The sequence below is a fragment of the Ornithorhynchus anatinus genome, chromosome X5 (assembly GCF_004115215.2).
Source record: "Ornithorhynchus anatinus isolate Pmale09 chromosome X5, mOrnAna1.pri.v4, whole genome shotgun sequence".
In the NCBI taxonomy this organism is placed as follows: domain Eukaryota; kingdom Metazoa; phylum Chordata; class Mammalia; order Monotremata; family Ornithorhynchidae; genus Ornithorhynchus; species Ornithorhynchus anatinus.
In genome coordinates, this window is record NC_041753.1 from 38,108,379 (window position 1) to 38,132,581 (window position 24,203).

At 39.8% G+C, this 24,203-nt stretch overlaps 1 protein-coding gene and 1 non-coding gene across 4 annotated transcripts in view; both read right to left on the minus strand.

The window, feature by feature from the left end:
• LINGO2 (leucine rich repeat and Ig domain containing 2) overlaps window positions 1–24,203 on the minus strand; it is a 900,663-nt gene that overhangs the window by 615,843 nt on the left and 260,617 nt on the right. The window lies entirely within an intron of this gene.
• On the minus strand, window positions 19,545–19,631 carry MIR873 (microRNA mir-873). The gene has a single exon (NR_034912.1). It is a non-coding gene; the product is annotated as a microRNA mir-873 (primary transcript).

Here is a 24,203-nt window from a genome sequence, read left to right on the forward strand (position 1 = left end):
TTCTGTATCTCACAAGTGCTTAGTATAGTGCTCTGCACATAGTAAGCGCTTAATAAATACAACTGATTTATTACTTGATTCAGTATGTTCCAAGAGAGGCTTGCTCAACCCTAAATGGCACATGCTAAACATATTAAGTGTGTGGTACAGTGCTCTGCATATAGTAAGCATTAAATACCACTGATTAATTAAATTTACACAGCTAATCCAAGCCCCGGAAGCCTCATCAATGATAAGAGAGTGTATGTATCCTCAATACCTTGCAGCTTCTGCTAATCTAGCCAAAATTTGTCAAAACTGATGTTGTGGCACAGAGAAAAAGTTAAAGAAAAAATATGATGGAATGGAGGGATACCACAGTTTATCAATTAAATCTCTATTTATTTAGGTGTTAAACACCTAGTAAACAACTACATATTAAGATATACTTATACTAAATATTTTAAGACATTTCATTTCAAAACAAGTTTCTGAAGTGTCACTAATCTGAAAACCCCTGAACCAATTTGCATTATAATTGCAAACAAATTTGAAGGAGATATTCAATAGTCCTGGCTGTAAATTGCTAAATTGATCTTAAGTGCAACACTTGTGCCTGGAATGTGGAACTACATGGTTTAAATTCTTCTAATAGAAACATTTTAAAAAATGGCATTAACAAGTTCCCAAATGTCATCAACTTACAGAATGAAATGTAAATATGATGAATTTTAAAACTGGTTTTCCAAGTTTAACAAAGATTCTGAAACACTGGACTCCAAGAACATCGAATTCCATTTAAAGCTATGGCCATATGGTATAGAGGACAGAAGATTGAACAGAAGTAGCTATGACACTTATGGTGGGAGAACTTAGTTACTGCTGCCTTTTGACAAGATTCGCAAGTGTCTAAGATTTACAAAACCCCAATGCTTTGCTTTTATGGATTTTATAGCACTTGAAGCAATTAGTAATAATGATAAGTGACAACAACAATAATAAACAATAATAATAATAATTTCAGTGTGAGTCCTTACTCTGTGCCAAGCACTGGGTTAGATATACAAATTCCATCAGACACAGTCCCTATCTCACCTGGGACTCACAGTCTAAGGAGAGAGGGAGAAAAGGTATTTAATGCCCATTTAACAGATGAGAAACTGAGGCACAGAGAAATTAAGTGACTTTCCCATAGTCACTTAACAGACTAATGGTAGAGCTAAGATTAGAACCCAGATCTTGTTTCACCACACAGTGGTGCATGTGATGTCACCTACATCATAGGTCACATGGAGAACCAGCAAGGCATATGAGCTTGGACCTGAGCTTCCTTAAACATAGTTCTGCTTTTATTCTTCCTCTGCATTAGTGTACATATGTATAAGCTCACCTCTTCCAGGAGGCCTTCCCAGACTGAGCCCTCCCTTTCCCTCTGCTCCTCCTCCCCTCCCCATTGCCCCTACTCCCTGCTCTACCCCCTTCGCCTCCCCACAGCACTTGTATATATTTGTATGTATTTATTGCTCTATTTTATTAATGATGTGCATTTACCTATGGTTCTATTTATCTATTTTGATGGTATTGATGCCTGTCTACTTGTTTTGTTGTCTGTCTCCCCCTTATAGACTCTGAGCCCATTGTTGGGTAGGGATTGTCTCTGCTCCCAAATTGTACTTTCCAAGAGGTTAGTATAGTGCTCTGCACATAGTAAGTGCTCAATAAATATGATTGGTGAATGAATGAATATAATCAACTGTATAGACAATTTATTCTGATGACTCTATTAGTAAATATTCTTTATGCTTGCTTCCACCATTAGACTGTAAGTTCATTGTAAGCAGGGAACATCTCCCTTGCTTCTGCTGTACTTCCCTCAGTGCTTTCAGTGGCACTCAAAAAATGTTGTTACTATTTTTTATGGTTCATTGCATTATTGTGGAAAATGTAATGATTTCACAAAGATCAAAAAAAGGGGAATAATGGATTTGAATTCATTGAAGATTTAGAACAAAACTACGATTTGGAATTAAAATTCCCACTATAATGAGATCTCTGCATGTAGTATACCCTAAAGGGATTCCCCAGCCTTGACACCTAGCCACCACCAATCAATCGCATTTATTGTCTACTGTGTGCAGAGCACTGTACTAAGCACTTGGGAGAGTACAATAACAACAGAGTTGGTAGATACATTCTTTGCCCACAATGAGTTTACAGTCTAGAGTCTCAGTCTCACACTCTTACACCACCATGCTATATGCTGGAGAGGGCAGGTGAAGGATACCAACCCAAGTCTATGGCCCCCAGAAAAAGATTTCTGGACTGGGGTTCATGGCTTCAGGCTTTCCCTGCCATTATGCAACCTCCACCCCAGTGCAGTTTGCAAACCCACAGAAACAAAGAACAAGTCAAGGAAGAAAAGAACATTTGGAATTTTGAGAATATTGAATCAACTTAGATAGAGACGAGCCATCATTATCCATGAAAAGCCTAAGGTCTATTCTTTCCCTGAGATCGCATTGTTGTTTTTATTGAATTGTTGTTGATTTATTTGAATTTTATTTGATTTTGTTGAATTTACTTGTTATTCTTTTTCTGTGTCTGCATCTTCCCTATCCTCCCAAATATGAGAATGTGAGCTACTATGAAACAAGGCTGTCTCTGACAGACCTAAAACAAGTGCTTTGCTCTCAAAAGATACCCATGCCTGGAACAGCACTCCACCACTGTAGGCAATAAATACTGAAAATAATTATCCCTTTGTATCTCTTCAGGACTGGCATGTTGTAAGAACTTAATGAGTTACCTGTCTGTACCCCAAATAGACGAGATTTGGGGCACAGTGAGTAAACTGGTGTTAAAGCAGAAGAGAGTGCAGGCTGGGCTGTAGTATGAGATGAGTGAGGTGAGGTAGGGTGGGGCAAGCTGATTGAGTGATTTAAAGCCAATGGTAAGGAGTCTCCATTTGATGAGCAGGTGGATGGGCAGCCATTGGAGGATCTTGAGGAATAGGGAGACATGAACTGAACATTTTTGTTGTTAAATGATTTCTGTAGCAAAGTGAAGGTTGGAATGGAGTAGGGAGAAGCAGATCAGCAAGGAAGGCAGATGCAGTAGTCAAGGAGGGATAGGATAAGTGCTTGGATCAGCATGGTAGTGGTTTGAATGGAGAGGAAAGGGCAGATTTTAGCAATGTTTTGAAGGTAGAATCAACAGGATTGGGTGACATTGAATATATGCATGAAATGAGAGTGATGAGTTGAGGACAAGATAAAGGTTGTGGGCTTGTGAGGTATGGAGGCTAGTGGTGCTGTCCACAGTGATGGGAAATACAGAGGGAGGACAGGTTTTGGGTGGGAATGATGAGGTCAGTTTTGGACATGTTCAATTTGAGGTGTCAGTGGAGCATCCACCTAGATATGTCTTGAAGGCAGGAGGAAATGAGAGACACTAGAGAAGGAGAGAGATATCAGGGCTGGAGATGTAGATTTGGGAATCATCTGCATAGAGATGGTAATTGAAGCTGTAGGAGCAAATGAGTTCTCTAAGGAAGTGGGTGTAGAGGGAGAATAGAAGGGGACATAGAACTGAGCCTTGAAGGACCCCCTATTATCAGAGGATGGGAGGAAGAGGAAGAGTCAGAAAATGAAACTGAAAAGGAGTGGCCAGAGAGACAGGAGGTGAAACAAGAGAGAACAGTGTCAGTGAATCCAAGGTTGGAAAATGTTTTAAAGAGAAGGGGGTGGTCTACAGTGTCAGAGGCAGCTGAGAGGTCTAGGAGGATTAGGATGGAGTAGGGGCCGTAAAGTTGGCAAGAGAAGCACTTAATAGGCTTGTTCCTTCTTACCTTACCTCAGTGATCTACTACAACCCAGCCCACACACTTTTCACCTCTAGTGCCAGCTTCCTCACTGTGCCCCTAGTTTGTCTATCTTATGCCAACCACTTTCCCACATTCTCCCTCTGGCCTAGAAACCCCACCCCCCTCAACACCCCCCACCACTCTCCCCACCTTCAAAGCCTAATTAAGGTCACATCTCCTCCAAGCAGCCTTCCCCGCTTAAGCCCTCTTCTTCCTGGCTCCCTCTTTCATTCAGTAGTATTTATTGAGCCCTTACTGTGTGCAAAGCACTGTAGTAAACATTTACTCCCTTTTGTACTTGGAGCTATACTGTAATTTCAATGAAGGCAGAGAACCTGTCTACCAACTCTTTTGCACTGTAGTGTTCCAAGTGCTCAGTGTTGTGCTGTATACACAGTAAATGCCCAATAAATGCCATTGATCAATTACCTCTATATTTCTATGCCTGTCAATCTAGATTTTTTCACTTCTCGTTGATAAGTATTTATTGAGTCCTAGTGTAATGTTTACACTTTAAACATTTGTAAATGACATTAAGTCCATCCATATTGCTGATCAGCACTGGGGATACTATTATTTTGCATTTCCTTTAAAGGATGATAACAGTGGCTGTCAGTGAGTATTTGGCCTTATCTCTGAATAATTTTCAAGGTAGTTTGAATACTTGCTTGATTGCCATGGGCACTGCCTGTTTGGAAGTCTCCAAGGAAATAAACAGAAAGCTGAAAATTGCAAACTGCAACAGGGCAAAAGGAGGAGGGAAAAAACCCCTCAGAAGAGTATTTAGATAACACTGCGAATGGATTTTTAAAGGCAGCTAACTTTAATACCCCATTTCAGAACCTGCTGTAATGAAAAGAAATGACAGCAGAATACAGCATTATAATGCATCCTTAACTAGATCACATCTGTTTACTTATATTTTGCCTCAATCATCAATATGTCAGGGTAGTCACCATAAAATGTATGAGTACCGTAATACCCTTTGTGTTCCAAGAATATTTAATAAGCAGGTAGTGTATCTGGGGGTCTGGAGACGTTATTTATCTTCACTTCTTTTAGCCACCAAAATTAAATGTCCCTTCAAATGAATTCATTCATCCTGAGAATAGAGCCCAATGTGTTCTAAATTTAGATTTTATGATTTTTTTTCCTATCAACTCTACCCTTCTTGCAAAGCTACCCAGTCTGGAAATGTTATCCTCAATAATTTAGGGCTTGTTTATTTTTTCAAGTTTTTCTTCCTACTTGTGCTTAACCATATGTTTTTCTAAAGCAGAATTCCAGATTTTAATTTACTCTTGTAATTATTATTTGGGGAACATGCAGTCAAAGTAGGCCCTCAAAGATTCAAAAATAGGCCAATAATTACAGTGGTGCCCAGTTGCACTACTTAGCTATTCCCACCTAAAACTCAAAGTTTGATAGTCTACTAATTATTAATTAGCACACAGCTAAATAATCAGAAGTTGAGCATTTTCATTGAAGTACTTTCAAGAGTAATTCAAATTAAGCCTTTTTCCACTCACAATTCCAAGACACTGAATTAGGTAAATTAATCTTTTCCTCACTCCCTCTCAAACAGGTTCTCACAATCTTGATTGCTCCCCTGCCAAACAGTGTAGCATATTCTCCTTTGAGGTTTTACTGAGAGGTCACTTTAGGATTGTTATATGACCACTGGGTTGTCATTCAGACAAATGATCTAGGCCAATTTGCCAATGTATCTACTTACATATCTTTTGTCACTGTGGCATTCTCAGGATTCAAGCTAAGGTCAGAAAGTTAGCTAAACTAATGGTTTTTAAAAAGAGAGACTTTGTTTTATCTATTTCAGCAACCTCAATTAATTTTTAAGCATTTGTGGGTTTTAAAGTTTTAAACTTATGCATGTTATAAAAGGAATTTACTTCACTGTTCTGATTCTTTTTTCACTTATTAAGGAATGCTTATTAAGAATTAAAGCTTACCCTTGCAGGAAATAAGAATCAAATTTCACTGAAAATGGATTAGCTTTTGCCCTAGGTTTGGATTTCATCAATTTAAATAATTATCCCCACACTTTTCACAGAATGTGAAAATAAAATGTAAATAAAATGGAGACTTATATTTGCTTTCCCAGAATGTTTATGCATGTATCAGTGAAGAACTTGTATCTCCTAAGTATTCCTCTAAATTTGGAACTCTTGGACACCCAGCATAGGATCCAATAGTCTTGTGTCTAAAAATTACCTTAAATAAAAGTCTTTTCTACATTTTTCTAAATTTGTTCCTGAGAAACAATATGGCCTAATGGATAGAGCATGGGCCTGGGAATCAGAAGGACCTGGGTTATAATCCCGGCTTTGCCACTAGTCTGCTGTATGACCTTGGGCAAATCACTTCACTTCTCTGTACCTCAGTTATATCATCTGTCAAATAGGGATTAAGACTGTGAGCCCCCTGGGGACAGGGACTGTGCCCAACCTGATTTGCTTGTATCTATCCCAGCGCTTAGTACAGTGCTTGGTACATAGTGTTTAACAAATACCACAATTATTATTATTATTCCTTTGATTTTCTACATGTATATTCTAATTTTAGGAGTCAGAATCATGACAGTATACATAGTCAAACAAAATATAGCAGAGAACACAGAATAACTGAGTGGACAGGGCATAGGACTGGGGGTTAAGAGTTCTAGATGAGGTTCTCTATTGACTTTGGGTAAAACAATTGGGAATAATTCAAAATGGGAATAAAATTGTCTGCCATTCCTCTCTCATAAGGACATATGATAGTGAATTAGACCCTGTAAAAATCTCTCCAACACCTTTCAGCATTGGTGAGAAAAATACATTTAGGAATGAATATGGTTAATACATACTTAGAAAATGCAAACTAATTTTTAAATTATTTTTTAACCTCAAAACAATCCATGCTGGTTAACTGAGTAGGAAACAAGGATCCAAAAGGGAATTAGTGCCTGTCCTGCGGTTGAGGTTGAAAAACTGGAAAACATACATCAAACAACTATGGCACAGGAATACAATTAAAATATATGTTTGATAAACTCATTCTCATTTTTTTCCTCTATTTTTACTACAAAAATTGACACAAAAATATTAAACTGGAAAGAAAAAGCCCAGCTGCTTATTGGAAAGTAATGAATAATTCAGAGTGCAGTTATTTATTAAATTACTTTTGACAATTACTTATATGTTCTCAAGTACCTAGTATAATGCTTTGTACAAAATGAGAATTTAATAAATAGTATGGATGGTGATGACGGCTAATAGAGTAACATGTTGATTATCAAATAGAGCTTATTTTCAGTGTTATCCAAGATGTATGTGTTCTTAATTAAGCAATTCAAATGCATGAATAATATAATTGTCAGCAAAATCATAGCTAAACAAAAAGTAAAAATCTGTGACCTTTTAATTAAATTTGAGAATCTTACTTAAAAAACCTTGTTACTATTGATGCTGAATTTTGGAAAGGTTCTTAAAAAGATCTCTGGTATTCTGACTTCATCAATCTGATCAATGAATGTCTTGCTACAAAATATTGCCTACCAAACTACCATTAAAATGGTGGGCACTCTCAGTAGACAACAAAAGGATTGATTTGATAAGAGTGGCTCTGAGATCAAAGAAGCTATTGAAACAAAGCCTGGAATGAATCATTAAAATACTCCTACCCCCTTTGCTGGTCCAATCTGGCTCTAAAATATTTCTAGGGTCCATTTCCCAAATGAAGATTGGGCTCTGGTGATGAGGTGGGGATGGGGGAGAACAGATGGGGAAATTGGGAAGGACGGCAAAGGAAGGAGGAAGAGAGAGACCTGAGGAGTTAGAGTGCTTTTACTTATAGGTGTTGCTCACACACAGTTCTTTACAGGCTCACTCAATGGTCAGGCATGAATGTCCTTTTGAGACAGAGTGGTGCCAAACTTCAATCAAAACTGGATGTTTACTAAGAAAATGTAGCATTCGGTTTTCTCTATGTCTAAGGGACATGAATTACCAGAAGAACCTCAAAGCTATTTACCAGCTGTTTTCCTTTACTTATCTGCCCCTTTTCACTCTATCCCCATTCACACTATTTGCTTCTCTCAAGTTAACGTCTTAACTGTACCTCACTTGCAACTCACCTTTCTCCCTCTGTGGAACTCTCTCCCACTTAAATCTGCCATACCACTCATTCCTCACCTTCAAAAAACTCTCAAATGTTACCTTCTCAAAGAGGTACTATATTGGTTTAATCAATGAATTTAAAGTCATGCCTAGTTTCTCTTTATAAGCATAGAATTAAAGATAAAGTTGGAAAGAAACTTGAAAAGCCATCTAGACAATACCCCTTGCAGGTAGGGCCACAAATAAACCAATAATTTTTCATTTAATAATTCATTTAATTTTTCATTTAATTCATTGAATGCTTACTATGTGCAGAGCACTGTACTAAGCGCTTGGACAGTACAATTCAGGAACAGATAAAGACAATCCCTACCCAATAACGGGCTCACAGTCTAAACTGGGGAGAATAGAGCCCATGTCTCATGGGGAGCTCACAGTTTCAATCCCTATTTTACAGATGAGGTAACTGAGGGAGAGAAAAGTTGTTATATATTTGTAAAATATCTATATAGAAATAGATACATATCTATATGTATATATAGATCTATGTATACATATGCACACACATCTATTTTACACACACACTGCCTCTCTGCCTGTTACCTCATCAGTTACACTGGGATTAAAACTGTGAGCCCCAAAGGGGAAATGGACTGTGTTCAGCCTGATTAGCTTGTGTCCACTCCAGCTCTTAGAACAGTGCCTGGCCTAAAGTAAGCACTTTACAAATTGCGTTAAAAATGTGTAAAATACAAAATTTTCCAACTGCCATATACTTTACCTTAGACACTCAAATAATTACCTAATGAAAGTGGAGAATTGATCATGGATGTAAAGAACCCCTAGTAACTTCATCAGTAATCTATTTAAATATTCAGTAGTTCTCACTTGTAAATAACAGAAAAATTTCAAGAAAGAGTGAGCCCCCTGTTCCTTAACATATCTTAACCTCTCTGTTACTATAGATTCAATGTGCTAAAATCAGTCATTAATGTGAACAGGCCCTTAGCTAAAACGTGGACTGGTAGAAATTGGATTCCCATAATACTTTTGCTTCAGAGATTAGCTTGTAGGTCATGACTAGCATGTAGGTTGGAGAAGCAGCGTGGCTCAGTGGAAAGAACACGGGCTTGAGAGTCAGAGGTCATGAGTTCGAATCCCAGCTCTGCCACTTGTCAGCTGTGTGACTGTGGGCAAGTCACTTAACTTCTCTGTGCCTCAATTACCTCATCTGTAAAATAGGGATTAACTGTGAGCCTCACGTGGGACAACCTGATTACCCTGTATCTACCCCAATGCTTAGAACAGTGCTCGGCACATAGTAAGCACTTAACAAATACCAACATTATTATGACCACAAAATCTAGGTTCCTTCAGGGGTTTAGAGTTTTCTGAGAAAAAGTAGGATTTCTGGAGTTAACCAGTCTAATTATCACTGGATTGACTTTGCGCATCTTCCTTAAGCCCCATCTTGCTCCAAGAGGCAGTGAAATTTTCAGCCCAACATATTTTGGATAAGCCATGGGACCTGTGGTAATGCATTAATTCAGTTGGGTCACCTTATATAAGAATGAGTCAATTATTGGCCCTCAAGACTGTAAACTCACTTTGGGCAAGGAATGGGTCTGTTATACTGTTGTTTGTACTCTCCCAAACATTTAGTTCAGTGCTCTGCACACAGTAAGTGCTCAATAAATATGATTGATTTATTAGCCTTGTCATTATAAGACAACATGGGGATGAGCTCTTTTGTTAGCTCTCTTTTTTTAGTCACATACTTTTTTTTCAACTCAATGGTATTTATTGAATGCTTACTGTGTGCCAACTAGGACTTTGCTGGACCAGGGGTGCCTCAGTGACACATAGTAGAGTCAAACCACACCAAGGCCTACTGTAGAAGTTTTTTACTTAGTTTTACCAACAGGCAAGGGAGTGTCACATACACACACTCACTCAACCAAGGGTCCAATACCAGTGGGCTGGTCAAAGGAGCCCACTCTGCCCACACTTCTTTCTGCTTCCAAGTGCTTTTGCTGCTTTCAAATGCCCCTCTCCTACTCCTGCTTCTGCTGCTCCAGTGCTGCTTCCTCTGTGTATACCTCCCTCTGCAGACCTCCTCACTCTACATGTTTCCTTCTTACTTCAGCAACTCTGTCTCATGATTCAAAATGACCACCTTTTATCTGCCTTAGGCATCACAGCTGTGGCTCTACATGGCAGTCATTGGTTGGTTCAGGCCCATTACCAGGTACAGCTGGGAGAGAAGGCCATGTCTCCCTCCATGCTCTCCCCTCACAGATCAGCAATCACCTGTCTCAGATAAACCCCATCAGTGCCTTTGCGAGTATCTTCCTTGTTGTTCGTGGGATCACCAACGGTCACTAGTAAAGCAGCTTGCTGAGGGCTCATCACAACTGTACACATGATACATGTTCAGATTCCCACCCTTTAGCACTATAGGCAGATACTTCACCATCAGTCAAAAGGGAGGCAATCACCATTCCTAAGAAGAGACCCAATTGGTGGAGAAATGTTGAGCAGTAGGAAAAATGACTTGAAATGAAATGAGCAATCTCCACCATTATTCAAGCAGAACTCAGTATTTTTTGTGCTAACCAGTGAAGACTCTGCTATATATGTGATTTTGATAAGACTTTGAAGATGCGGAGAGCAGTGTCATTCTCAGATGTGAAGGCAAAGGGAGTACCAGTGGATGGGAGAGTGAGAATAATAATTATTATAGTATTTGTTGAGTGCTGCTTAAGTCTTTAAATGTTGTTGTGTATCTACCCCAGATTCTAGATAAATCCACAAACACAATTCCCGTAGGGCTCACAGTATAATGGGCAGGGAAAATCAATAAATCAATCTACGGTATTTATTGAAATTTTACTGTGTGCAGAGCATTGTACTAAGCACTTGGGAGTTGGTCCACATGTTCTCTGCCCACAAGGAACTTAAAGTCTAGAGGGGAGACAGACATTAATAGAAATAAAATAAATTACTGATATGCATCTAAGTGCTGTGAGGTTGAAGGTGGGTGGGGTGACTATGAAGTGCTTAAAGGGTACAGAGTCAAGTATATAGGTGATGCAGAAGGAAGAGCAAGTAGGGGAAATAAGGGTTTAGTTGACAAGCAGTGTGGCCTAGTGTCAATAGCATGGGCCTGGGAGTCAGCGGACCTGGGTTCTACTCCCAGCTCTGCCAGTTGCCTGCTATGTGACCTTGGGAAAGGCACTTAATTTCTCCATGCCTCATCTGTACAATGGAAATTAAACGCTGCTCCATTCTACTTAGACTGTGATCCCCATGTGTGACAGGCCCTGTGTTCAACCTGATTATCTTGTATCTACCCCAGTGCTTACTACAGTGCTTGGCCCCACACATCCAATCTGTCACCAAGACCTGCCGGCCTCACCTTTATAATATTGCCAAGATCCGCCCTTCCTCTCCACCCAAACGGCTATTTTACTGGTACAGGCTCTCATAATATCCCAGCTGGATTATTGTGTCAGCCTTCTCTCTGATCTCCCTTCCTCCTCTCTCTCTCCGCTCCAGTCTATTCTTCACTCCACTGCCCGGCTCATCTTCTTGCAGAAACGCTCTGGGCATGTCTCTACCCTTCTTAAAAACCTCCAGTGGTTGCCTATCAACCTCCGCACGAAACAAAAACTTCTCACTCTAGGCTTCAAGGCTGTCCATCACCTTGCCCCCACCTACCTCTCCTCCTTTCTCTGTTTCTACTGCCCACCCCATAGGCTCCGCTCCTCTGCCGCCCAACTCCTCACTGTCCCCCGTTCTCGCCTATCCCGCCGTCGATCTCTGGCCCACGTCCTCCTGCTGTCCTGGAATGCCCTCCCTCCTCACCTCCACCAAACTAACTCTCTTCCCCTCTTCAAAGCCCTACTGAGAGCTCACCTCCTCCAAGAGGCCTTCCCAGACTGAGCTTCCCCTTTTCCCTCTGTTCCCTCTCTGCCCCCCCTTCACCTCCCCTCAGCTAAGCCCCCTTTTCCTCTCCTTTCCCTCTGCTCCTCCCCCTCTCCCTTCCCCTCCCCTCAGCACTGTGCTCGTCCGCTCATTTGTATATATTTTTATTACCCTATTCATTTTGTTAATGAGATGTACATCCCCTTGATTCTATTTATTGCTATTGTTTTTGTCTGTCTGTCTCCCCCGATTAGACTGTAAGCTAGTCAATGGGCAGGGACTGTCTCTATCTGTTGCCAAATTGTACATTCTAAGCGCTTAGTACAGTGCTCTGCACATAGTAAGCACTCAATAAATACTATTGAATGAATGAATGAATGAATGAATAAAAGTAAGCATTTAACAAGTACCATAAAATACAGATTCTGTAAGGTATGTAATCTCCATTTTACAGATGAGGAAACTGAGGCATGGATAAGTTAAGTGACTTGCCCGAGGTCACACAACAAACAATGGTCAGTAGTTTCTGTTCAATGCAGAGAAGAATGGGTAGCCATCTGAGATTTTTGATAGAATGCCACACTACAATCTAATTATATAGCTCTATACAAATTTAACAGCCAGTTATTCCCCAAGGCAGGGGGTAAAATTAGGGTAATGTCAATATGGTCATTCACTATTAACTAAATGCATCTGCACTGTCCAGGCTGACCTGGCCAATTTTGCTTCTCTTAGATTTATTTTTCTCCATTCATTGTGTCTCCTCTTTGGTCTTACACTTACCATTACTCAGTATTTTCTGCTTTATCCTGTTTCAACTGTCTTTCTCTCCTGTGTTCAATCTGTTTCTCTGTTATTCTTTCGTCGCTACAATTCTTTCTTTACCTATGTTATTTTCCATCCTTCATCTTCTTCAATCCTTCTTTTTCCTTGCTTCTCCTAGTGCCACTGTCCTAGCAGGCACTCGTAGAGACTCACACATACCTACTCAACTGATCCATCTAACCAGTCCCATAAATCTGGGTTCAGCCTCAAAACCCTATCAGCTTCATATACAACTAATACATATGCAAATGACAATTCATACCTAAACACCCTGATTCAAATATAGCTCTAAGTAACAGTACCATATACTTGTTATACCTAACTCCACACACACACAGGCCCACACATTTCACCAAATACACAACCAATTTCCTTCCCTGCTTTTCCCCATACTCAAGATTTCCCCACCCTTCTTCTTTCCCCACAATGCCTCCATTTTAGATGGGACTTGTCCCTTGAATAGCCAGTATATCTGGGCTAAAACCATGTTAAGTACATCTCCTGCTGCTGCTATTAGCCTGCTCCTATTGCAGCTGCCATTTTAATTTTCCCAAGAGGCAGCTATCAGCCTCAGTACCAGCAGCAGGGAAACCCATTGAACTTGGTTTAAGTCCAAGTGTGGGGGCTATGTGGCAGCCCCATCTCCTACAAAATTACCCTGACTAAAGCAGCAGTTTTCTCTCACCCCCTTTCTTATATCACTCTCGACACTGGGGGAATTTTTACTTAAACCAGTCCACCATTTCCAGTTCAGGGACCCCCTCTTCCCCATAATCAGTATTTACCTACCCTTCTTTTCCCACATTCTCTAGAGATTTCCTCAGCCCCTCTGTGTCAGAAGCTTCCCTGTCTGCCTGCCTGCACCCTGCCAATCCAGGCATGTAGAGTGCATTACCTGGTCATTATGATGACTAATAATTAATTAATCAATTAATCGTATTCCTTGACTGCTTACTGCATGAAGAGCACTGTACTAAGCGTTTGGAAGAGAACAATATAACAGACACATTCCCTGGCCTCAACAAACTAGACATTAAATGACAAAAGTGCCTGAATTTCCAATTGTATGTCCTATTATCACACTGTACAAGAGAACACAAAAGTAAAACAAGCAAACCAAGAACCATTATTATCACCATTATCAGTGTTTATTGAGAACTTAATATGTGTATCCTAACCTTGATGATGTCACAATCTAATGAGGGATGCAGACAGGAACAAATTATATACACACAGTATACAGCAGAGTAAGAATGTAGAAAACAATGGGTAGGAACAAAAGTAAGTAGAAGTGGATAAATGAATATATAAATTGATATACACATAAGTGCTAAGGATGGCTGGTGGGATGAAATGACAAGGGAGGTGGGGTGAGTTGTGGGAAATGCTTTTTTGAGTAGATGTATTTTAAGGTGATAAAGCAATCCGTTTGGGAGAATTTGAGGCTCCCTGAAGCTAGAAAGTCATATGCAATGGGTCAGAGATGGGAGACTCAAGAGTGGGGAACAGTTAAGGTAGATATCTCAGGGGAAGTGTAAGGTGTGACCTGGGGTGTAGCAGGAGAATGGAAAGATAGCAGAGTGACAGCAAATACTTGCATGATCTTGATTCTCTTCAGTATCTAAGTTATTGGATGGTTTCAGTACTGTTATTCTTTTGGGTCACCAATGACCACTTTCTGTAGCATCATTAAACAAGTAATGAACGAACCCTGGTGGATTGATAAAGTTAATACACCTTTTCAAGTGCTTAATACAGATAATTAGTGGATTAGTCTCTTGAGACAAGCCAGTTTATGGTTTTAGGATTTCTTCCTCATTCTTCTCTTTTCTTTCCTTTACTCCACCCCCTTTCTCATCTCTCTGTTTCTTAAAAAAATATACTTTTATCTCCTTTGCTTGGAGAAAAGGAGTATTTGAGAAGCATATTAATCTCCCCCGATTAGACTGTAAGCCCATCAAAGGGCAGGGACTGTCTCTATCTGTTGCCAATTTGTACATTCCAAGCGCTTAGTATAGTGCTCTGCACATAGTAAGCGCTCAATAAATACTATTAAATATTAATATTTGAAATGCCATCGTGAACATATACAGAACATCTTTTAATAAGTTGTAGAATAATATTTTGCTGCTTGAGAGTGAGAAGATTTAAAAGGTTATATAAAGATTAGTCTGGCTTTCTAAAGAGATCACATGAATTGTGCTTTGAGATATCATGGCTCAGTGGAAAGAGCCCGGGCTTTGGAGTCAGAGATCATGGGTTTGAATCCTGGCTTGCCACTTGTCAGCTGTGTGACTATGGACAAGTCACTTAACTTCTCTGTGCCTCAGTTACCTCATCTGTAAAATGGGGATTAAGACTGTGAGCCCCACGTGGGACTATTTGATTTCCCTGTGTCTACCCCAGCGCTTAGAACAGTGCTCTGCACATAGTAAGCGCTTAACAAATACCAACATTATTTTATATAAAGAAAATGGTTCTAAGATCAAGCAGCCAATTTTATTCTTCTGAACTGTATGATCTGTGGACATATCTGCCAATTTTCTTGGTGGGATCAAAAGCTGTAGGAGATTCCTCAAGATACAATTATCCATCAGATTTTTACTAAGGTGTGTTCAGATGTTTAGGTACTTTGGAAGTCCTTGCCAGTTGGATTGCAAACAGCTGCACTCCTCTATGTGACACAGCCTCCCATCGAAAATGACTGGCAAACTTTGGTCCTGTTACAACTTGAACAAAGACATTAATTACAATGTCAGTGGCTTATGCATTGCAATTCACACTCTATTGTCTCTGCCAGCCAGGTTCACAGTGGAAGAGTGGGTATAAGAAATGAGCATGTCCAGTTCTATTTGGAGGCAAAAATCTCTTTAAACTTCACCACAAGGGAACTCTATCCCAATTAAGAAAACCACAGTACACCTGGCCCCATACCTCCTGGTGAAGCAGTGCTCCTATAAATATTTAGAACATAGGGGAGTTAGACATTTCTGGACTGTGGATGGAGAAGTGGAGGAATAGAGTTAGTTTTGATATTTAAATATTATTTTTTGATGTTTATCTCCCTCTTAAATTCCTCCACTCCAAAAGACTATATGTTCATTCATTCATTCAATCAATAGTATTTATTAAGCACTTACTGTGTGCAGAGCACTGTACTAAGTGCTTGGGAGAGTACAGAGCAACAATAAACAGACACATTCCCTGCCCACAATGAGCTTACAAGCTAGAGGTGAGGAGACAGACATTAATATAAATAAATTACAGATATGTACCTAAGTGCTGCGGGGCTGGGAGGGGGAAGAACAAAGGGAGCAAGTCAGAGCCCACGTAGAAGGGAGTGGGAGAAGAGGAAACTGGCGGAGGGGAGGCAGGGAGGGCCTCCTGGAGTAGATGTGCCTTCAATTAGGTTTCGAAGGTGGGGAGAGTAGTATGTTCTCTGTGGGCAGAGGCTGTCTACATTTCATATTTTTTTGTATATACCAAAGTGCCCAATACAGTTTTCTGTACAATGTCAGCATTTCGGGAATTAGTAATAACCTGCCTTATGCCCCACAGCCATGTAATATGTTAGGCTTTAAAATTACTCTACAGACATTTAATTTGCTCTGAAGCTTGACACCGTTTTGATGTCATACTCTACCTGTCAGGATTACAATGGTTTCTGCTCAAACTCAAATTTAGCAATTTGCCTGAGAAGCCCAACCCCATCCTTTCTAGGCTGGACCTCATTAATCCCTAAGCTTTGTTGGACACTTCCCACTCCTAGCTCATGCCCTTTTTCTCCCTGTTCTCCCCTCAATATCCCCTGTTTGGTACTTTTTTAAACTGTGTGTGTGTAGTTCCAATACAGTGAACCCCACAGCTGCTGCTGCTGCTGCTGCTGCTGCCTCTACCAACCCAGACCCCTCTATGCTTGTCACTCCTTACCCCATGACTTGCTGTGGGGAGGCTGAGGCCAGGCCAGTTGACTAGGAGGAAAGGGAACTCAGTAGAAAAGATGCAAGGCTATTTCCTGCCCACATTCCATTACTCTTCCACAACATGCGCTGCCTATTTTAACAGTGTACTGATGATAGAAGTCAAGGTAGAAGAAAAATATTAAAACAGCATCTACTGAAGAGAGCTGCTTATATCAGAAAAAGAAATAAGCAGGCTTTGATTCCTTAAGCAACTTTATCACTGTAAGAGTCTTGGCTGGGAGCAAAGGTGAGGGCTTAAGGATCTAAAGCTGTTTAATATAGACTTCAAGATAGGTCCATTCTTAGAATTCAGATAGGAAGGTTTTGTGCAAGGTCTAAAATGTGCTTTCTTCTCTGAAGTAGAAAATGAAAGAACATGAAAAGTTGTTTGATGCCTATTAAGAAGAAATATTGAGTTTCTAGTTCCTAAAATAGTGTAAGTTATATAAATGGGGGACAAGTTGCCAAGGACGATGAGAACTGCAATCTTAATTAAGGTTTGCAACTTATAGGGCCCATATTTGTTCCAGAATATGTGAATGATATTCAAAAGAGAGTAAAATAATTATTCAATTTGGCTAAAACCAAATCTCCATTTTTCATGAAGTAAACTCCAACTGAAGAGAACTGAAGCACAGCACGTGAAAAGGAGTAATGCAGTGGTAAAGCCAGTGAGGTTGCAACTATTAAAAAGAGATGGGAACAGATGAAATGCCATTACTGAATTAGATCAAAGGTTCAACCAGTCCAGTATTCTGTTTCCACCAGTTGGAAACAGAAGTTAAAATGTAAGAAAGAAAACAGACTCAGGAATCAAATGAATAAAGAAATAACAATATAATAATAATTGCGGTATTTGTGAAGCACGTACTATATGCTAAGCACCGTGCTAAGCATTGGGGTAGATACAAAATAAACAGGTCATATCCTGTTCTACATGGGACTCACAGCCCTAAGTGGGAAGGAGAACAGATATTGAATCTCCATTTCATAGATCGGGAATTAACGTGAAGTTAGTCAATGTATACTGATGACTCCTATTCCTCTTCTCTGCCATTAACTATTGATGTCCCTTCAGACTCACTCCGCATCCTTTACTAGAGCATAAGCTCCTGAAGGGCAGGGATCATGTCTGGCAAATCTAAAGTATCATACTCTCACAAGTGCTAAATACAGTGCTCTGCATACAGTAAATGCTCAATAATTACCACTGATTGATTTATTTGTCCTTTTTTATTTTATAACCGATTGAAGCACATCCACTTGAACAAGCATTGCCACTATGTGAATTAAATCCAAATATGGATGTCTAACCCTGAGCTTTCACTTTCACTACAGGCTTATATTTCCTCTTATTTTGGTGACATCTTCACTTGAATGCCCACCAGCTCCCTTGCTATTATTTCTCTGGCACATTTCAAAGATCTAGCCCCTCATCTGCATGGTAATGTATGGCCACAACTCTGGCACATGTCCTAATCACCTCCCAGCTGAACTACTCTACCAGTCTTATTGCTGTTCTACCTGCTTCCAGCATCTTCCCTTACAGCTTGTTTTCAGCTGCACATATCATCCTGTGTAAATGCTTATTGGATCTCATCACTCCTCTCCCCAAATCTCTCCAATGGCTTTGTATTTACAGAGCAGGAACTGGCATTTTTCCAAGGAATTCTGCAGTAGAGAGTTCCATATGTGGCAAGTCTGATGCTAAGTGCCTAATGATACATATATCCACTAGAAGTCACTAAGGATGGGTGCATTCTGATTTGGTATCTCCATCTTCTAACCTGTTTCAGGAATCCTGATGCCAATTTGTCAATCTTATTGATTGCAAGCACTTTAGGGTTGGGTTTTTTTTATCATTAATTGACATGCAGTTCACTCACTGTAAACATGGGATCTGTAATCCTTCATGAAGGACTGCTCAAGAACATTTTATAATGACAAATGCCTTCAAAAAAATAAGGAAAATGATTTTTTAAAATGATAAGCTAAATGCTCAAGTGAAAAGGAAGGCAAAACAGATAATTTAATGACAGCAAAGAGAGAAAAGAGAATGAAAAATAGAATAAGAAAGTAATAGAAAAACAGCTTATAGAGGAGAAATATGAAATCAATAACTGATACTGAAGTTGGTTAAAAAAATGTTCAGGAAAATTTAAGAAAATCATCTGTTAATGAGACAGCAAGGACCCATGGAAAAAAAATCACAGGACTGGAGGTCAGGAGATCTAGGTTCTAGTCCCAGTTGTGCCACTACTGGCCTGTTGCCTGACTTGGGTGAGTCAGGTGGGTGAAATTTTCTGGGCCTCAGTTTTATCTGTAAAATGGGGATAAGATAGACTGTGAGCCCCGTGGGGGACAAGGATGACACTGCATCTATCCCAGGGCTTAGCATATAGGAAGTGCTTATTAAACACAATTATTATGTAAAAATGAGTTAAAGATAAAAAGGAAATAAGAAATTATACATTTCACCATTTAAATTTCAGACTGTAAACTGACCAGCACCAGCCACCCACTATCCTCCTCAATCACCATTAACAGTGATTTCACTGGATGACTGATCCTTCAAAAATACAAACACTTTTGTAAATATATTTTCAAATCACATCTATATACTTTATCCTCAAGACTGAATCTCTAAGAGGCACATGAAAGCATTCTGAAGTGGAAGAGCTATCCCAGAAAAAGTTTGGGTCCACAGAAAGATGAAAATATCACCTCATCATTAGGTGAACTGTTGGGAATCTGGACAGATGTTTATTTTCCAGGATGACCTTCAGTTTTCATTAAATTGTGGAGATAAGAACAGGGATTATCGCCAAGCAGGTCAGGTTGTCCATTGAAAAGCCACAGGAATGAGCAGGAAAATTTGTGGGTGTTCCCGGGAACTCACCAGTCTCCCGTTCATTTTCAATAGGAGACTCACAAGTTCCTGCAAATGCACACAAACTTGTTTAAGTAGGCACCCGTGTGGGGCAGGCGATTGCAAACATATTCTCTTCACTTGGTTCTGCCAGCGTGCTTCAGTTTTGATCTGCAAAAGATGATTCTCCAGTAGCACGTTGCTCCTGAACAGAGTTGATTAATCTTTTTTAAGATGTGCAGCAGGAATTCCAGTCATGTATAGATGATGGTTAATTCATCAAAATGTATGTCCAATTCCTTTTTACCAATGATCAATCCAGGCACTGACAAAGTTGAGACTGAAATACTCAAAGAAAGACTGGGTTTTCCTAAAAAAAGGAAACTCTTAACTAGATGGATAAAAGAGCTGAAAATTCCAGATGAAGGTACCTGCTAAAAATGTGACTACTGCATTGAACATTTTTGTAAACAACTTGATATGAATCACTATAAACAGTATAGATTTGGGATGGTGGAATATCTTATTACAAATATAAGTTGCTTTTTCAGTACCAAGGATCCAATGTAATTTTTTCATATGATATTTGTCAAACACATACTATGCACCAGGCACTGTATTAAGTGCTGGGGTAGATACAGCTAATCAGGTTGGACACAGTCCACGTTCTACATGGAGCTCATGGTCTTTATCCCCATTTTACAGATGATGAGGCAACTGAGAAGTGAAGTGACTTGCTCAAGGTTAAATAGCAGACAAGTGGCAAAGCCAACATTAGAACCTAGGACCTTCTGACTCCCAGGCCAGTGCTTTATCCACTAGGCCAATTTGACTCCTAATAATGAATAAGAGACTAATATTAGTCTAAATGTCCACAATGACCAATCAGAAGATTTCAAGGACAAAATAATGCAAAATAAAGTCCTTTAATCATTTTCCCAATTGACAGACTTTTGGACTATTCCAGGAGCTAGCAGAGTTCTGCATGGGCTCAGGGCCCTGAGTCTGATGAATCCTCAGACTAGGTGGGGCAGGCTAACAAGGAAAATGTCAGGTTTGGGCTAGCCTCAGACAGCCTTCAAAGTTCCAGAACATAAAATTCCAGAATCACTTAGAATCAAATTTGGTCCTCAAGGTAACAGTGTCTTTGTGGTTTCTGAGACATGATAGTCCTTCTTGGCTCTGATTATGAGGTAGAGAGTGGTTCCCTCATACCTCGTTTTACAAAGAACCCCATGACCCATAATGAACTTCAGTCTCTCCACCCTGCCCCCCAGAAGTCATGTGGCTAAGAGAGCTCTGCTTACTTTGAAAACTCAGGCCTGCCTTGACAAACTTTTAAAAAGAGTATGATGTCTGGATGGCTGGAGTTTGAATTATTATACAGTACCCATTTAGTTTGTCCTGGACTCAGACCAGATTGGAATTGGGTCATTTGGGTCTGGGCACAAGAATTTTGGCCCTTGAAAAGGTCTAACACTCAGTTGTAGTCTTCCATTCCCCTGCCCTATAGAAACCTTAGACAGCTTCCAGGGCTATCAAAGGCTAGCTTGTGAATTCAGTCTCCTGGCCAAAAAGCTATCTGTGTGGTCCCGCATCAGCAGTTTCTAGCAGTCCCTTGAAATAGCAGCATTTACACCTTTTGTTCAACTGAAAAAGGAGCCTTTTGTTGTTGCTGACATTAAAATCATATGAATTCTGTAATTTTTCAAAAATGTTTGTTTTACCCCATGCAGACTTGGCTCATGATTTTAGCTTTCTATATCTTTGTTGACTCTCAGCATATTAGCCACATACCAAAACATATAATTTTGCTTAACATTTATGGTACCCTTTGATGATAGCAACAATTTGGCTAGGGCAAATGGCAGCTAATTTCAAACAAAAACTATAGCCATGAAAACATTTAACTATAATTAAGTAATTAAACTTAATATTCAGAAGTCTGGGGTCATGCACAATTTGATTCATTTCAAGTGCTATAAAATACAGAAAATAAGATATACCAAAGAAACTATTATATCCTTTTGCAAAAATATCATTAAACTGTATATCAACCTTCCTGCTTCTTTTTCATGATTCTCGTAAGAATCACTTTTCTTTCTTCAACAATAAAATAAAACATTTTAGCACCCCAGTTGACTTTTGAGCTCTTGAATGACAAAGCTGGAAACAATCTAGGATTTAAAGCAAATATTTATAATCATCTTGCTGTGTGATTACCTGTCTCCCTCTATACCCCATTTCACCATTTTAATCAGGGATATAAAGAGAGGTCTATCCACTTTCCTCCCCTAAGAGGCCTTCCCTGGTTAATCTCTAATCTCCCCAGCTGCCACTTCAACCCATTCACACCACTTAAGCATCACAAATTCCAAAGACCTTGGATGCATATTCTTACAAAGATGATGTATGTGGGAAACCTTATCTTCCCACCTAAACCCTGTCGTCTCCATCTTTCCCATCACTACAGAAAGTAATACTCTCCTCCCTATCTCACAACCTCTTAAGGTTGGCATTATCTTTGACTTAACTCTCTCTTTCAACCTGCATATTCAATCCATTTAATCAGCTTGCAGAAAAAAATACTTCCTGGAAGCCTATGTGGCTTTCAGTCCAGTTATGGTACAATCTACATGATATTTGCCATTAGATAGCTCAAAGATGAATGTGGAGAGCAGCACCTGGACCTCTATATGTCCTTCAAAGTGTTAACAAGGTATTTGACTCAGTAAGTCACAATGGTCTGTGGATTGTTCTTTGCAAGTTGAGCTCTCTGGAAAAATATCTGTAAACTTTACAAGGTTCTTTGATGTTGGAATGACAAAATTCTAGATCACAGCTATTTCTCAACATATTCCACTGCCAGAAATGGTGTCAAGCAAAGCTGATTTCTCTCCCCAGTGCTTTTCACCAAAATGTCTGTGGGATTGCTTACTACATGTTCAAAGGTGTGGAATATTCATTCATTCATTCAATCAAATGTATTGAGCACTTACTGTGTGTAAAGCAGTGTATTAAGCACTCAGGAGAGTACAATCTAATGGGGCGCAAGTGTAATATTGCCTAGATGGTGAACTCTTAAGTTTGCCACAACTTCATGTGAAGACAGAGGTGGAAAAGACTCTCACCTGCATGGTACTGTTCGGGGATGATTGTGCACTAAATGACCAGCAATCTTGGTGATATACATTTGTTCACTGAGCTACTAAATGCTTTGGGCTGACAATCTGAAAAAGACTGAAGTCAGGCTCTGACCCAAGCCCGATACCAAACCATTGCTAATGACGATCAGCTATGATGGTACTGGTCTATGGTACATATGACTGACAACAGGATTTCCAAGACACTGTCTTATGGAGATATTAGTACCGGAGCACACTTCAGAAATGGCCAAAGGAAAAGATGAAAAGATGTATTGAAGTCCAACCTTAAAATGTGTTTCTACTAGCACTAGGGAACCTGTGGTCCTAAATCAGTCTTCTTGGAGCCAGATATGTGATTAGTTCTTTTGAGGAGAAACTCATTGCTACAGCAGAAGAGAAATGAGTTTACTGAAAAGGCAGCTTTAAGAATTGCAAAGCAACCAGGGCTAACCTTCACATTCACCTCTGGTGGTTTGACACACTGTGGCTTCTACGTGCATACTGTAACACACTGAAAGAAACAGAATTGAGGCTTGTCCATTAATTTCAACAGACACCATCGGGAACAACAAGTGAGTATCAGCCCTGAAAATTTATGACCAAGATAGGGCGCTAAAGAATTGATAATACCAATAGTAATCTGTGCAGCACCACTGGCATCCCTGCCAGTCATGTTACCACTAGGGCACCAAATATAATGAGAACATAGATGGGTGAAAGTTTGGCACATTGTGAAGTTTAATGCACTGATATTTTTCATGCAAGATCCATATATGGCTGAAGTCACTTCAGAATTGAATCCGCTACTGTGCCACAGTGCCATGACCCAGCAGGCTGTTACCTCAGCAGTGGGTGAGGGCTTTGTCTGCTTAAATGATCCGGCTATTTTTCAGGACTCCTGCTGGGTCTGTCTACCTGTCTGGAATGCCACCATCATAAACACACATACATGCCCCCCCCCCGCCATATACATACACAACACATACACACACACTTTATTAATCAGTCCATCAGTCAATGGTATTTATTCATCATTTTTCATTCATCATCAATGGTATTTATTGAGTGCGTACTGTGAGCACTGTATTAAACACTTGGGAGAGTAATAATAATAATAATGTTGGTATTTGTTAAGCGCTTACTATGTGCAGAGCACTGTTCTAAGCGCTGGGGTAGACACAGGGAGTACAATGCAACAGAGTTGGTAGATACGGTCCCTGCCCACAGGAAGCTTGCAATCTTGAGGATGGTTAACATCATACTATGGAAAGACTTGTCTTAAGATTTTAAGCATTTTCATTATTCCCTAACAATATCACAAGTACTAGAAAGCTCCTTAACTGCAGGAATCCTGTTTACCAACTCTGTTGTACTGTAATCAAATAAATCAATCATATTTATTGAGTACTTACTATGTGCAGAGCACTGTACCAAGTGCATGGGAGAGTACAACACAACATCATAACAGATACATTCCCATCCCACAACAAGCTTACAGTCTAGAGGACTCTCTCA